Source organism: Sitodiplosis mosellana, unplaced genomic scaffold, assembly GCF_009176505.1.
Source record: "Sitodiplosis mosellana isolate CC-2019 unplaced genomic scaffold, AAFC_SMos_1.0 Smas_scaffold_6167, whole genome shotgun sequence".
NCBI lineage: Eukaryota > Metazoa > Arthropoda > Insecta > Diptera > Cecidomyiidae > Sitodiplosis > Sitodiplosis mosellana.
Genome location: NW_022601408.1, coordinates 306,570 through 321,393, shown reverse-complemented (window position 1 = coordinate 321,393; position 14,824 = coordinate 306,570). Strand labels below are relative to the sequence as shown.

The 14,824-nt window shown below is 35.1% G+C and overlaps 1 protein-coding gene across 1 annotated transcript in view; it reads left to right on the top strand.

Annotated features, from left to right (window-relative positions):
* Positions 1–1,610: 1,610 nt before the first annotated feature.
* Positions 1,611–14,824, top strand: part of LOC129575563 (probable cyclin-dependent serine/threonine-protein kinase DDB_G0292550) — a 115,908-nt gene continuing 102,694 nt past the window's right edge. Inside the window, exons 1-3 of the mRNA XM_055459361.1 lie at positions 1,611–1,735; positions 1,800–2,113; positions 2,692–3,064. The gene's annotated coding sequence lies outside the window, so the exon portion shown is untranslated. The remainder of the gene's footprint in view (positions 1,736–1,799; positions 2,114–2,691; positions 3,065–14,824) is intronic.

The following is a 14,824-nucleotide window of genomic DNA, read 5'->3' as shown; positions in this document are numbered from 1 at the left end:
TTTCATGAGTTTTTATGATGATTCAAACCAATTTTGCGAAAAAAGTTTTCGGAACCAATTCCTATACTTTCCCTTGACACGTTGTGTACGGAAAAGTAAAATGGCAGAAATTACCAACAAATATACAAAGTGGCTCAAATCGAGTATCTTTCATACAGATTTGTTGTTATTGTTGTTGTTGGCCATTTATATTTTGCTAACCACAATTATTCAAATCACGTGAAACATATGAACACTAAAATGCATCAAGTTCGTGCGATTCAAATATATTTATGATCGAATACCAATACAACTGAGAAGGTTATCAAGCGCAATTGTATAAACACGCGTGTAATCAATTAATTGCCATCAAAAGAAATAAAAAGAGATCGTTCGTTCGATAAATGTTACCGGTAACAGTTAAAATGTAGAACTAAAACCAACAAAACAGTTTATTACTATTATACCGTTTTTGTCTGATAGAAAAATTGATGGAGTCAAATCATTTTTATCGCGATTTCTTATTTTTATCAGAGCTTAATAAGAGATCTGGATGCAATCATAAATAAGGTGTACGATAAAGTGTCTGGAGTTGAAGCTTCAGACTTTCATTCAAGTTTAAAGTGCGATAAAAGCAGGATTCTTGACATTGACAAAAAAATTCCAATATTCAAATCAATTTGCGAAAATACCGAATGATTATAGTAGAATAATAAAATGGATGTTGGTAGTGAAATTAGTAATGAAGTGAACGCTATTGAATATATCTTAAAAGACTTAGGTGGAACGTTTCAAAAATATCAAATATACAACTATTTGATGATTTGCTACTTCATGTTCACTACGGGGACATTTGTGCTTGATTATGTGTTTTCCACACTGAAAATTGATCACAGGTAATTGAATCATAACATCTAGAAAGAAATCTATTGGTTGAAATAGATCTTTGCTCAAAAATCACAAGATGCAAAATAGACGGATGTGATGGCGAAAGTTTAGGAAACAACATATTCCAGCCGGACTGGTTACGACATTCAACTCCACACTTTAACGGCAAGTTCGATTCATGTCATCGCTATGCGATCTCTGATCGTGGCCGAAATCAAGATGAATACATTTGCGACGCCGATATGTTTAACCATATTGTGGCAATGGATCAATGATATATAGCACTAACGAAGTATCCATTGTTAATCAGGTAAACCCCCCTCTCTCGCTCTCATTTGCACAACGTTATAATCAGATTTTGATATTTAGTTGAGCTTGACTTGTGCGGAAAATCTGTGGAAAATCGCAATGGTAGGAACTTAGAGTAACATTAGCAAGACTAATATTTCTTCCGGCTATTAGCTATTTTTCGGATCGGTGAGCTAAGAACAAAATTTTACCACTTAACAACAATCGCATTGTACATAATGTGTCTCTAGATCTGGAAGGAAAGGTGTACTAGTAACAATGACCGTGATGAGCTCAATACTGAAGGTTTTGAAGAGTTTTGCAAGCAATTATACTTCATTCATCATTTTAGAAATATTCTGGGTTTGCCAGTGCAATTTATCCGACCGCCTTGGTGTGAAACATTTTCTTATTTTTCTAGAGGAAAAATTGTCTGATTGTTTAATTTTTCATATAGATTCTGGCCATGGAACTCGCAACAACTGCAGACGGCAATCTTGTCAGTTGTGTAGTTTTAACAGTTAATCCTTTGGGTCAGGTGGTTACTGCTATCATCGCATCATATCTCCATCATTACCAGGTAAACACATACACTGTAATGAAGCAAGAATTCATTTTTATAGTTTTATTGCTGTAAATTCAAGTGAATCCTAAGAGTTATTGCCCTGTTTGGTTTTGCAACGTTTCCATGCTTTTGGATGTTGCCCGAGAGTTTGCGATGGCTTTGAGTAAATCGAAAGTATACACAAGCCGTCGAAACGGTTGAAAATGCAGCCAAAATCAATGGAATAATACTTTCTCCAAAGACATATGAAATAATCGCAATCACGTGTGAGCATGCACATGAAGATGCGGTTGTCGAAAGTCACGATACCTTCTTGGACATTATTAAGAGCTGTTCATTAGCCATTCGCTTGATGATGTGTGCGTTTTGATGGATTTCATCCACGTTAATAACGTAATTTACTTTAAAACACACACATTTTAAATTTTATTGTTTATCCTTATAAATTGCATCGAATTTTCATTTGACCGTCTCAAGCAGAGATTACTATGGGATACTTTTTATTCATATTCAGTTTTTTTTTCATCCCATTGGTAAGATTGCTTACCCTTTCGCTTTTATACTGCAAATGCGTTACAAAAACGCAACGCATGAAAAATATCTGATATTTTTATGCGATATTTTTATCCCATATGAATAAAAATATCCCATAGTATTCTCTGGGCTGGAATTCTAAGTCATTTCACCAAAATCGTTCGGAATTATTTTTTTCGTACGTAAGACTGTATTGGAGTGGAAGAGAGAGATTCCACTAATTTTCATCATCCCATCGAAATTATTGCGATAACTTTCACCTTTGAGTTATCGGGATAATTCCGATGGGATGATGAAAATTAATGGAATCTCTCTCTTTCACTCCAATATAATCTTACGTACGAAAAAAATATTTCCGAACGATTTTGGTATGACTTAGAATTCCAGCTCTGGTCTCAAGTTTTTATACTTTTCATATTTACATTTTTACATTTTAGATATGGTGTGTCGATACTTTCAGTGTCTATGCCCGGCGATAAGTATGTTAACTTAATGGTAGTTTCGTTTGCTGGAGTGCCAAGCACTCTCGTCACATATTTAATGTTAAAATACATGAGCAGGCGTTGGTCATTGTGCATTTCATTCTTGATAACTGGATTGACGATTTTTGCTTCGAAATTTTATTCCGAGGACGAAACAATATCATTAGTATTTTTCTTCATGGCCAAACTCTTTATTAATCACTCGTTTGCCTATTTGTATGTGTACACAAATGAAATATGGCCAACAATTCTACGACACCGAATTAATGGTTTTTGTTCAATGATCGGACGTATTGGATCGATCAGTGTTCCACTGGCTCCGATGCTGGTAAGTGGATACTACATGACTATTTTATAAATGCACATTCGAACTACAATAATTACATGCGGTTTGATTTTGTTTTGCCTCCATACACCCGTTTATGAATAAAAATGCACTTTGTTGCTAATTGATCGATATATTTCGGGCAAGGGCCATCATCAGGATCATCTATTTAACAATTGAAATACAAAATCTTGATTTGCAACTAATTTTGAATGAAATGTATTTCAATTGTTAAATAGATGATCCTGATGATGGGCCTTGCCCGAAATATATCGATCAATTAGCAACAAAGTGCATTTTTATTCATAAACGGGTGTATGGAGGCAAAACAAAATCAATCCGCATGAAAAAACATTACCCGGCAATACAACAACAGAAATGAATTACAATAATAACGTCAATCGTTCGCCTGGACTTAGGCAACTGTACATGAAATGCTGCCCTTCTATTTATTCAGTGGATTTGCATGCTTATCAGCCGTCATGATACTATTTTTACCGGAGACATTTAGACAAGAAAAGCTGCCTGATTCAATTGACTACATCAAAAAAAATGAAAAGATAAAATGAATCACAACAGTAAAAATGATTGACAGTAATTTCGAATCAATTAGAGCCAAATGACAGACGAATGTGCTTTAATTGCATTGTAATCTGCTACAATAAATAAATTATTTGTTGACAAAATAAATAAATAAACGCGCAAATCATTCAACAATCTTACAATTTTATCTTTGCTTGAATGGCATCACAAAGTAGCACAGTGAGAATACGAAGGAATTTCAAAGAAAAAAATATCGTTTCAAAGTAAATGTACGAGACTGTGTCTGTTTAGGTGCGAGATGATGTTCTGGCAAGTGAAATCTGTTGATTATTTTCATGGTATTTTTCCAACGCACGTAAATTGTTGTTTTGTATACCGTGCATAACGACCTCCGCACGAAAGGAGCCTCATTTATTTTATAAACAATATTGGCTCCACCTTCAAGACACTCTTATTTGTTATCAAGATAATAAACATCTCCAGAATGGAAAAAACAACAATATTTTGTTGAACTTTCTTTTTCTTTCGATGCTCACATTACTCAATGCCACATCAACGAATTCGTGCCCCTGTTTGGTGTTTGCGTGCCGATTCGTCACCGACCAGGGACGAACTCATTCGACACCGCTCCATTTGATTTCCGAACATTCCCCTTTCTTTTATCAGCCGAATCATGCGCTTTCATCCTCATTCATATCGCACCGTTTTTCCGTATCTTCGTCGAATTCGTGCCGACCAAGTTCAGTTGCTACTTGCGATCCGGCCAATGCTGTCGACAGTACAACCATAATTCCAATAATTTTTTATTTATAAAATACGATCGCTTTTCGATTTTCGTCAACACAATTAGCCGTTGACGACAAGACGGTTTTGTCCCGTTGCCTAATTTTTCTAAATCGATCATTTTTCTACTCTAGATTCCTCTATTTTTTTTCCCACTGCATTGGATGACTAAGTCAATTGGCTCCAAATTGCTAGTTGATTGCTTCTGCGGTGTATGGCGGTGTATGGAGTATAACGGAAAAAATTGAATTATGCTGGCTGGAACCAAACAAAAGGGAACATTCACGAATCAAATGGTGAAAACAACATAAAATTAAATAAGACTCTCTCTTTCTCTTTGGTAATATCAAAATCAGATTTTATTTCTCCGGATACGGAATGATTTTTTTGAGCATATATGAAATCACATCTGTAATCGTCCTTTCCCATCTTAAGAACAATTCTCAGGTTTAATCAGAAATATCTATTTATCTTCGAACAAGAATACATTGGCTTGCCGCATATATATATATATATGTTATTTGCTATTTCATATCGTTGGGTTGGGGGAAGAGCTCGTTGTTTTTTTTTTGTTATTTATTTCTGTGTGGTTATAGCGACACAGTGCTCTTGTGAAAACTTAACAAATGATTGAGTTGCCATTACACGCTTCGACAGAATTGTATCTGTATTTTTATTATCTTCGCTTTATTGTTTCGATAATAGTCATGGTAGTTTTCATCCCCTTCGACATCAATGATTTATATCGGCTACGAAAAATGATTTGCTGTGGAAGCGCAAAAAAGAGCAATCCAAAAAAATTGAGTACGAAAAAAAACAACCGAAATAAAGTTATGGATTGAGAGAGACAGAGGGAGTAACCAATTTGGAAATGGAATGAATTTCGATACTATCGAGACATTTTTTGTAATCGCATCTCTCATAAAACTCAATTTAAGCACAAAAATGAATTGGAGAACTGCACTATCTCCACCGTTCATCAAGACATTCACTGTTCAACTTTGTCAGAGGTTTGTATTGCTTGAAATGACCTTTTCCGTTGCCGAGAACCGTATTCCAAAAGCTGATGGCATATGAATTTTCACCATACAATTTGAAGTTGTGATTCGGAATTTTCTGCTCAATTAAAAGAGTAACTTTCAAGAGAAATATGGTACACGCTTTCAAATATTCAAATGATATGTGTTTCAACGTACCTGCTGATCATTGCCAGTCGGATAATCTTTGCTTGTGAATTTGTCCGAATATTCCGTATTTAGCACAGCGGCAGTTTGCTCCTCACATCGCTGTGCACATAATTCATTGAGCATTTGATTAAAAAGTTTTTCCTTCACATATCGTTTTCGGGAGATTGCTGTAGAAAAATGTGGAAAAGAGAAACGAAATGAATGAAATAAATGCGAAATGCTGATTCAAAACAGACGACAAAGATGGGAAAATTATTCAAACTTTTCACAATTTCTGGAACGTTGGAATCCATTATAACTCGCTCGTATGAGCCACGTTAACACTCAGTTAAACTACCTTAGAACTTTTAAAATACGATGGGTTATTCACAGAAAATCAACTAAATTATCGAACAAACGGTCACAGCTTGTTATAGCAACGGATTCAATCCAATCAAATGTGTTCGTTCAATACTTTTCATTGAACTCGTTTAGAGCCTGGAACGGTAATCAATTCGAGAAAAAATAGTTTATCACTTTAATATAAAAACAACATTTAATTGTGCGATCTTTTGCTCCAGTACCCGGGTGAACGCGATAGGCGTTGATGAAAGCCTACAGTCGTTCGATGAGGCTTCCATAATTTGTATTTACATTTTAAATACCGAACGCCTAGGCTTTCATTGCTATTCTCACTTCTTTCGTGCATTCGTAGCAATGAACGCCTAGGCGTTCAGTTGTATGTGAAACGTACACAGCTCAGCTCGAAGCCGATACCGGGTGTCACACTCACACTAACGCACTGCGTTTCACGTACAACTGAACGGTATTTAAAATGTTATGAAAGCCTCATCGAATGACTGTAGGCTTTCATCAACGCCTATCGCGTTCACCTGGGTACGTTTGTTTTGTTATTTTCAAAGCAAATGGTAAAAAAAAAGTAAAAACAGTAGCAAATGATAATAATTAGAGTAGGGAATGGAATTGGGTTTTATTTTGTTGAAAAGGTACTACAGAAAAGCACAAAAAATATTTATTTGTTGTCCATTACATTAACTTAAGCACTTGAAAAGGCACAAAAGTTTCAAAATTCAAATGGAATGGAAATTACAAATCGTTTCTGTAAAAATGTAGGGTCAGCGATAAAAGACCAAAGTACATGAATTCAGTAAACAAAACTTTATAACATTCACTGGCTCTTGAACAGTACAAACACTTTCACATCCGAATGCATATTCACAAGGAAAGTTGCACGTGAATGAAGAGTAAAGCGTTTGAACAGAAACAATTACAGTGTAACTGCAAGCCGATGAATCAAAGCTGAAGAAAGTAGAAGAAAAAGTGCGAAAAGTAAGTAATGTCACATTAAAAAAGTTTGTACTTTGAACTCTGAAGTGACGGAAATTAAGTGCTACGTACAACAAACGAAGTAAATTTGTATCACAAGTAAGAAATGTTGAGAAAATACGCACATCGACTGGAAAAGACCGGGAGTGCGAGCAATAGCAAGCAAACGATGAGAACGTTAAGAAATGAATCAAGAAAAATGGAATGCAGTTGTTCACTTGAATAGTTTAATCATGTCCAATGCTGAAAGAGGATTTTTTTTTCCTCTTTTCACTTTTGTACATTTCTCTTCTCTTTTTTTTTTTGCTATCATCGGTAATGCGATAAAATTCTTAAAGGGGAATTTATTGAAAAGAAACGATTAGTTGGAAATGTGAATGTATGCGAGCCAAAGTGTCTTAGAAATGGAAAGTGGAAAGTCGAAGGGAGGAAAATGTTTTTTGTGAAAGGAATCGTTGATCGTTGATGCGGTAATTCACAATAAAGATGAAGCATGGTTGAAAAATAGAACGTACTACGTGAGTGCATTGATGACAAAATCAGTGATAACAACAAAACGAAAGAGAAAAAAAACTAAAAAATCATTCTTTGTCGTTCTTAATTTGAAGCCGATAAGTATTAGACATCGACTTTATGTGCAAGAACGGTCTAATTCAATATTTCAATTTCTAAGGAGGAAACATTCAAGAGACATTCGACACAGCAACACAACAAAATACAACACAATGCAAAACAATTCAAGACCAAGCAAACACGAAATGGAAAAGTTTTGAAGAAATCACAACAAAATGACGATTTCTATGCGAAACGAACTGAGACAGAGGAATTCTTCTCGTCATATACATAAGGGTAGTTTGTTGTGATTTTGCTTGCAGCAAAAATCACCAACGCATGCCAACAGCAGCAGACATCGAGCGCACTGTGCAGTGTGCATGCATCCGACTTAAAATGCACATCGACAGGACAAAAAGTGCACAAACTGTTGAAGCTAAGATGTACAATCTTTTAAACTTTTGTTCTGCAAATTATGCAAGCATTGATTACGGAGCATTATATGCTGGAATAGAAAGTAGAAGAATCAAGACAGCTGAGCGAATAAAATGGAGAGAAAGAGAGAGAGAGAGAGAGAGAGAGAGAGAGAGAGGAAGATGGAGAAAGAGACAGAGAGAAATCTTTGTCAAATTACCGACATGTTGAGTAGTAAAAACAGACATGTAACGTAAAAGGCGACAGAGAGGAACACGTTACGAATTCCAAAGCGTTTGAAATGGAGAAGTGATGTTAAATTTGCATGGCAAGCATATAAATCGCATTTATTGGTACAATTCATTCTGAACACTAAATATAAAAGCCTGTCACTGTAAGCAATCAACATGGATATAACAAGAAGAAAGACATTCGTACATCAACTGATTTTCCTCGCCAGTAATCATATCCCATGAGTGTTCCCCATCGTTTCCACAATGTGTTTGATTGCGTTTCAAAATCTTATTTAGACCAAAGGTGTTTGAGTAATTAAATTCTGAAGACAAGTTTAAATATTGGGTTTTTGTAGATCGATATCATTATGGCCAATCTATTAGTTTTTCGTTTCTGTACAATGTCGTAGGCTTTACTGATAAGAGTTTGTTAATATTCATTTTCTTCCGATTTTTCTCTGACTTCTATCCGTCTTATCGTTTACTTATTTTTTTTTATCTGTTCTCTACTCTTGTCTGTTGGCTTGCGCACACTCTAGATTTTCTGAAAATACATTTTCGTATAACGTTTTGCGCGCTAAAAAAAAATTAGCATAGAACAATACGTGGCGTGAAAAAAATGTGAAAATGTTCATCGTCAAAAAGAGGCAAAGCACAGTGGTAGATTGAAGCAAACACAAATGATAAATAATGCACTCAATTTAAATTGGACGAACAATTTTCAACACTTAACACTGAACACTTAGCATTCGTTTCATACTGTTTTTCTTTATGGAAATAAAGTATATGGCTACAGCATTCGTTCTCTGATTTTTAACGCTTGAGGCCGGGGGAAACAAAACAGAACCGAAATTCGCATGGCAATAAATTGGAAATCAATAAAAAGGTCTTTATAATTCTAGAAAATTGCGGGAGATGAGAGAGCATTATGCAATTATAGGCTCATACGCCGTTGTTTTATGGTAATCAATGACAATGACAATGGCAATATAATGCAAACACCCTTCTACCGTTCGGTTTGCAGCCTTCCTTTGAAACATATTGCCAACATGAACGCGTCAATATCGAATACCAAACTTTTGAGTCGGAAAAAGATTGTACGCGCGCGGAGAAGAAAAAATTTACGATCACTTCTGTGCGAAATGTGCATCCGACAACGTGCTATCGATGTCATAAACGAATGATTAAAAACCAATGCCGTTCGCTACTCACACAACTCACACACGCTTCTATGCGATAGATATTCCATACATTTGTATTCATTGCATTCGCGCCACATATTTCCTTTTCAATTTCAAAATTTCATTACAAACACACACATACAAATATACAGGCGCGCACAAATACACAAACACCATGCCAACATAATTATGCAATCTAAAAGCATTGCCGTATCTATCCGTATGTCGATTATATGCGCTGGCAAACACTTCAGCCGTTGAACGGAAACACATGAAGTGAAATGAAGAGAAAAGCTGTAAGAAAATGTTATCAAAACCTTATGAATAATAAACAGTTTGGAAATTTTGGTTTCACATCTCAATGAAGCAGCGGACTTGTCGTCACACGCGTAGATGTAGCATTTCACTTGATTTTTTAATTCGTTAGTTGCCGAAACATCGTCTACGCAGTGCACTCGATATGTTACGTGAAATCTCAATATTCGGTTAACCGAATGACCTACGGCTGCTACGATGAAGTACGACGTTATATCTAACGTGGATTGCGTACGCGCGGCGTCGCAAATGAAATCATACTTCGGCTAATCGAATATTGGGATTTCATGTGATATATCGAGTGCACTGCGTGGACGATGTTTTGGCAACTAACGAATCGTTAAATCAAGCGAAATGCTACATCTACGCGTGTGACGACAAGTCCGCTGTTCCATTGAGATATGCACAATAAACGAACAAAGACGAAGGCGTAATGCATTACGATGCTTGTGTCTTTTTTCTTCATGTTGGGCGGCATTTCCGTTTTCATCGATAGAGCTCACCGCATCAAAGAATCTACGCTTTGGAAAATCGAAGGGAAAAAAAGTCAAGCAAAAGAACCGGTGTACAACGTGCACAACGTTGAATATAGCGCATTGATAGTAATGAAATCCACAATATTCAAATGTATGCCAACTTTGATTTTTCGCCGGTAAAATCAAATCCGATGTGAAATTTGTTTTGTATGTGCAGCAATGCACTTCCGTCGTAATCACGATTTTCAATATTTCCTTGTCGGGCATCAACAACAAAAGCGATTGACAGACATGGGCATGGACATGCATTAGCCATAAGTGGCATTAAAAGCCGGTTTTGTTTGCAATTCAAAGCGATATTCATATCATATAGAATTCAATAAATGCCACAACGTTACACACATTTATTGGTTTTGAGTAGCAGAATCGCGTCAATTCACAATTGACAACAAAATGTTTGTTTGGAATGCGTGGCAAAAAAGCGCGTCAATTACGATTGAAGTTAAGTGTATTTGGTGTAACGAGAAGCTGCCATTGATGGTAAATGCCATCTGCCAATTTGAAGCATCGATGTGAATCGATCACGTTTAAGCAAATAAGGCGCAGCAAAGAATGTACTTATTGTCAACTTATTCCCCAAATCTCCAATTTTTTTTTTTTTTTTTTGCATCGATTCACGCATTAAATGCATAATTTCTACGTATTGAAATAGAAAGTTGGAAATTGCCTGTGTGTACACAAAGCGATTGAGCTGTGGTTTTCATTAGGGTATACTACGCCAGCCACCCCATTCATCCAGAATGTTCGCTACAGTCTAATCACTCGCTTCGTTTGGGAGTTTGTATAGACATCCATACATTATTTTAAGTTCTTTATAGAAATAGTTTAGGTAAACAACAACCAAGACATGTAAACGTGTTGTCTTTTAACATGAACAAAATAATCAAAAAAACATTCGCGCAATTCCTGCGATAACAAAGTAATAACGAACATTAGAAAAATTAGTAAAATTAACAAACACTTAAAATATTGGAAAAGAATTATTCTTGCATCAGATGTAAACTGGTTATAGAAAACGGATTCTTATTCCGATGTTTGAGACCACACGAAAGGCACAAATGTTGGTGAGCTAGCGTAACGTACGTTTTGCACTGTATTGTACATTCTTCATTGTGTTGGAAGAGTGAGGTATTGAATTTCGGAATAAAGTGACTGGAGCAAAGCAAAAGGGGACTGCGGAAGTGAGACGAGTGCACTTTATTAGATTTACATGAAAGTAGCGTATGATATAAGCGCTACAATGATTTCTTCACAATCGAATTGCGTGGTTGAGAAGAAAACCAACGAAATTTGCGAACACACAATGGCAAATGCATTCTGTGCCGAATTTCAAACTACAACACCACCACCATTCCCCTAGTAGTCCTGTGACGTGTACAGAGCTGCAACACGCGACATGCAAAGCAAAGCATGTTAAACGTTTTTATTTTACGTTTCGATTACCATATAAAAGACGTTTAAGGTGACATGTACAGATCGATTTTGGCTGTCACATGAGACATTTTTTCACCATTTGTTCTGCTTCACTTTATGCCATGCTTTATGCTGTTGTATCCTTAGCTCCTTATCGTTTCACTTACCAATTTGTATTTTCTTCGTTGCGCAAACGGTTGGAAATTGTGTCCGTATGAATGTGTGTCTGTGTCATTCGAGCAAAGTTTATGGAATATTTTTTATGTGTGCCATTCGCTGTGGTTGTACCGCCGATGTTTCGGTTGCACATATACATGTTTTATGGCTTTTCAGCCGGATTACACACAGCAAAAACCATGAAATCACATGCTATGTTTCCAAATTCAATTACCGACCGCTATTGCTTCTTGGTGCAAGATGAATTGCAGCCAGCATTTCTTGAGTTAAATGACCAAAAGTCTGAAACGAACAAATCAAAGGCGAAAATGAATTCGCTGAGGAATACAAGACGATGCATACATGTATCGTCTAACTGCAGTAAGAAAAACAGTGAACTCATCAACTTGTGTCATTTACAATTATACACGAGCAAAATCTTGAAGAAAGATACAAAAAACAGTTCTAGGCAATATTAATGAGTAAGCGGTAGAAAGGGGCCGCAACTTGCTCACAATTCATTTATAATAGCAAATAATAGTGGCGGTGCAGCATATTTTCACTTATTAAAAAGAATGACATGAAAATAAGCTTGAGTCCATTACTTGCAAGAATTAAAACGGCCAAACCACCGATAAATGAATGTCCGAGAATGAAAACGCAACTTCTATTCACAACACATATAAGTGAAACAAAAATAAAAAAATTTATTGAAATGAAACAACACAATCGAATTTTTTCAAAGTGTAACAACAAAAAAGATTTTTTTAAAGTGTAACATCGGTATGTTGTTACACTTACTACATACCGATGTTACACTTTAAAAAAATCTTTTTTGTTGTTACACTTTGAAAAAATTCGATTATGTTGTTTCATTTCAATAAATTTTTTTATTTTTGTTTCACTTATATGTGTTGTGAATAGAAGTTGCGTTTTCATTCTCGGACATTCAAATGAACAAACGAAAATGTACGCTGGCTGGTCTGTCTATTTTTAAAAACATAATGTGTGTGGTTAAGGCAAACGTAAACGCACCTAATGGGAAAAAATACGATAGACTGCGAGCAAATGTTTAATTTCCTGTAAACGGAATTATTTATATGTGCTTTTTTTCTCTGCTGTTTTCCCTTCGCCTTCTTATTTGCTGCTTTTCATTATACATTGCCGGTTTTTTCCATGCTTTTTCTTGCTTCTTATTTTATTAAACAGACCTAATAAATATGTGTTTGTATTTTGTTGCTCTGCTTTTAATGGTGCCGACATCATTTAATTTACGTCACGTTATAATATTTTTATTTTATATTCGTAAATCAAATGCGAAATATGCTAGCAATCGTTGTGGATGGTGCAATAGGTAAATGAGGTGGTGGCAGTATGTTCAGTTATGTTGTGCATGATGACCTTCGCATGTGCAGTGTGCACTAACTACCTGACCACAATCGCTCCTTGGTAGTTATATTTCTGGACTTTAGCTATGGTATGACAGCTAAAACTGAGCAAAAATGAAGAAATTTAAATCGCTTTGTAATGAGTGTGCTGCGGCTAATTACGTTCACCAAACATACAATTTTTGAAAGTTGATTTTTCACTGAATATCAACTAAATTTATGACTGTCTATGTTTCTTTGTAACCCATTTAGTACAGATCATCATTAACAACTTATATTAGCTGTGATCGTTGTGTAAATTTATAACTTATGCATATTTTTAATGAATTTCTGTTAATTGTCATCAATATGATCTCTTAAAAAGCAATTTGAACACAAATTGAACTTTTTGATACAAAAATATAATCAACTTTGTTCGATCTGAATTTCAACACCCGAACGCCGTCTGATCGAATTGCATTTTTGCAATCAGCGCAACCAATTTTTCAAAGTTTTATGCAGTATTTTTTGCACATTTAGTCCCAAATGAATTGCACGAGAGCAGCATAACGGTTGAAAAGTTTCAGCTATGTTTTGAGTGCAATCACTGCATAATATAAAACCGATAGACAGAGAGTTGTCGCTAACTTGAAAGTTGAAAAACAGCCGCACATTAAAAGCGTTTTAATTGGTTACAACATTCACATCTAACATTTTATATTAGAGCACACAAACGCTGTCACAATTTATGCGGAAATCGGTGTTTAATTGAGCATATTGGTTGAATCTGTCACACACAAATGGAACGGCATATTGGATTTTCCAATGATGTGGCTAAGGGGAAAAACTCTGAATAATATAATTTCTGTGCTAGAAGTTTAAGTAATATCAAACTAATTTCATTCTGATCCAATCCACTCGACTCAGACGAGGCAAAATAATTGATTAATGTAAAACATTTGAAAAGCCATATGTCAATGTTTGTAATTTATGCTTTAGATATCACCACTTTGCGCGAGTGAACAGCTACTATTGCCAGCAACGAAACAAAAATTGTTCGTGTACAGTTTTTTTCCACTATATAATTATAATTATAATTATACGTGGAACATCATATGAGTTTGCTTCATTCATAATGAGGAATCGATGAGTTATTATAATAAGTATTAGGTAAATGATGAGTGCGCAGTTAATGGGGAGTCAGCAAATGGGTTTAATAAAATACGTGTGTTATGTTTGGTGGCGTATCTGCGACTGAATCGCAAGTTTTAATTAAACAGCTAATTGCTTACAATGTAACAAAACATACTGTAACAATACTACCACACCTCCATTTTTTGGAGAATGAATTAGAATTAAAATTAAAGCAAACTAAAAGGAGTGATCAATTCCCTAATTTTTCAAACTTTGATTTTAATTTATAATTTATTCTTGACTGTTTGTCATTGTTTTTCTATTTTTATGGTTTTTCTTTTACTTTTTTTTTTTTTGATTTTCTTTCTTGTTTTGATTTATTTTCGTTTTAAATTTTAGAATATAAAGAAATGGCTTCCTTTATTTGTTCATGAAGAAATTGAAAAGCATGTTAAGAAATGCAGCAATTAAGAAAACAATACAATATGAACAAAACTGAATTGAATTACAATTGTTATAGAATGAATTATGCATGTTCAGAAATGCAATTGAAAATAAGAGAACAAAATTTAAATGAAAAAAATTATAAGCATGTTTAGAAATGCAATTTGAAATAAGGGAAC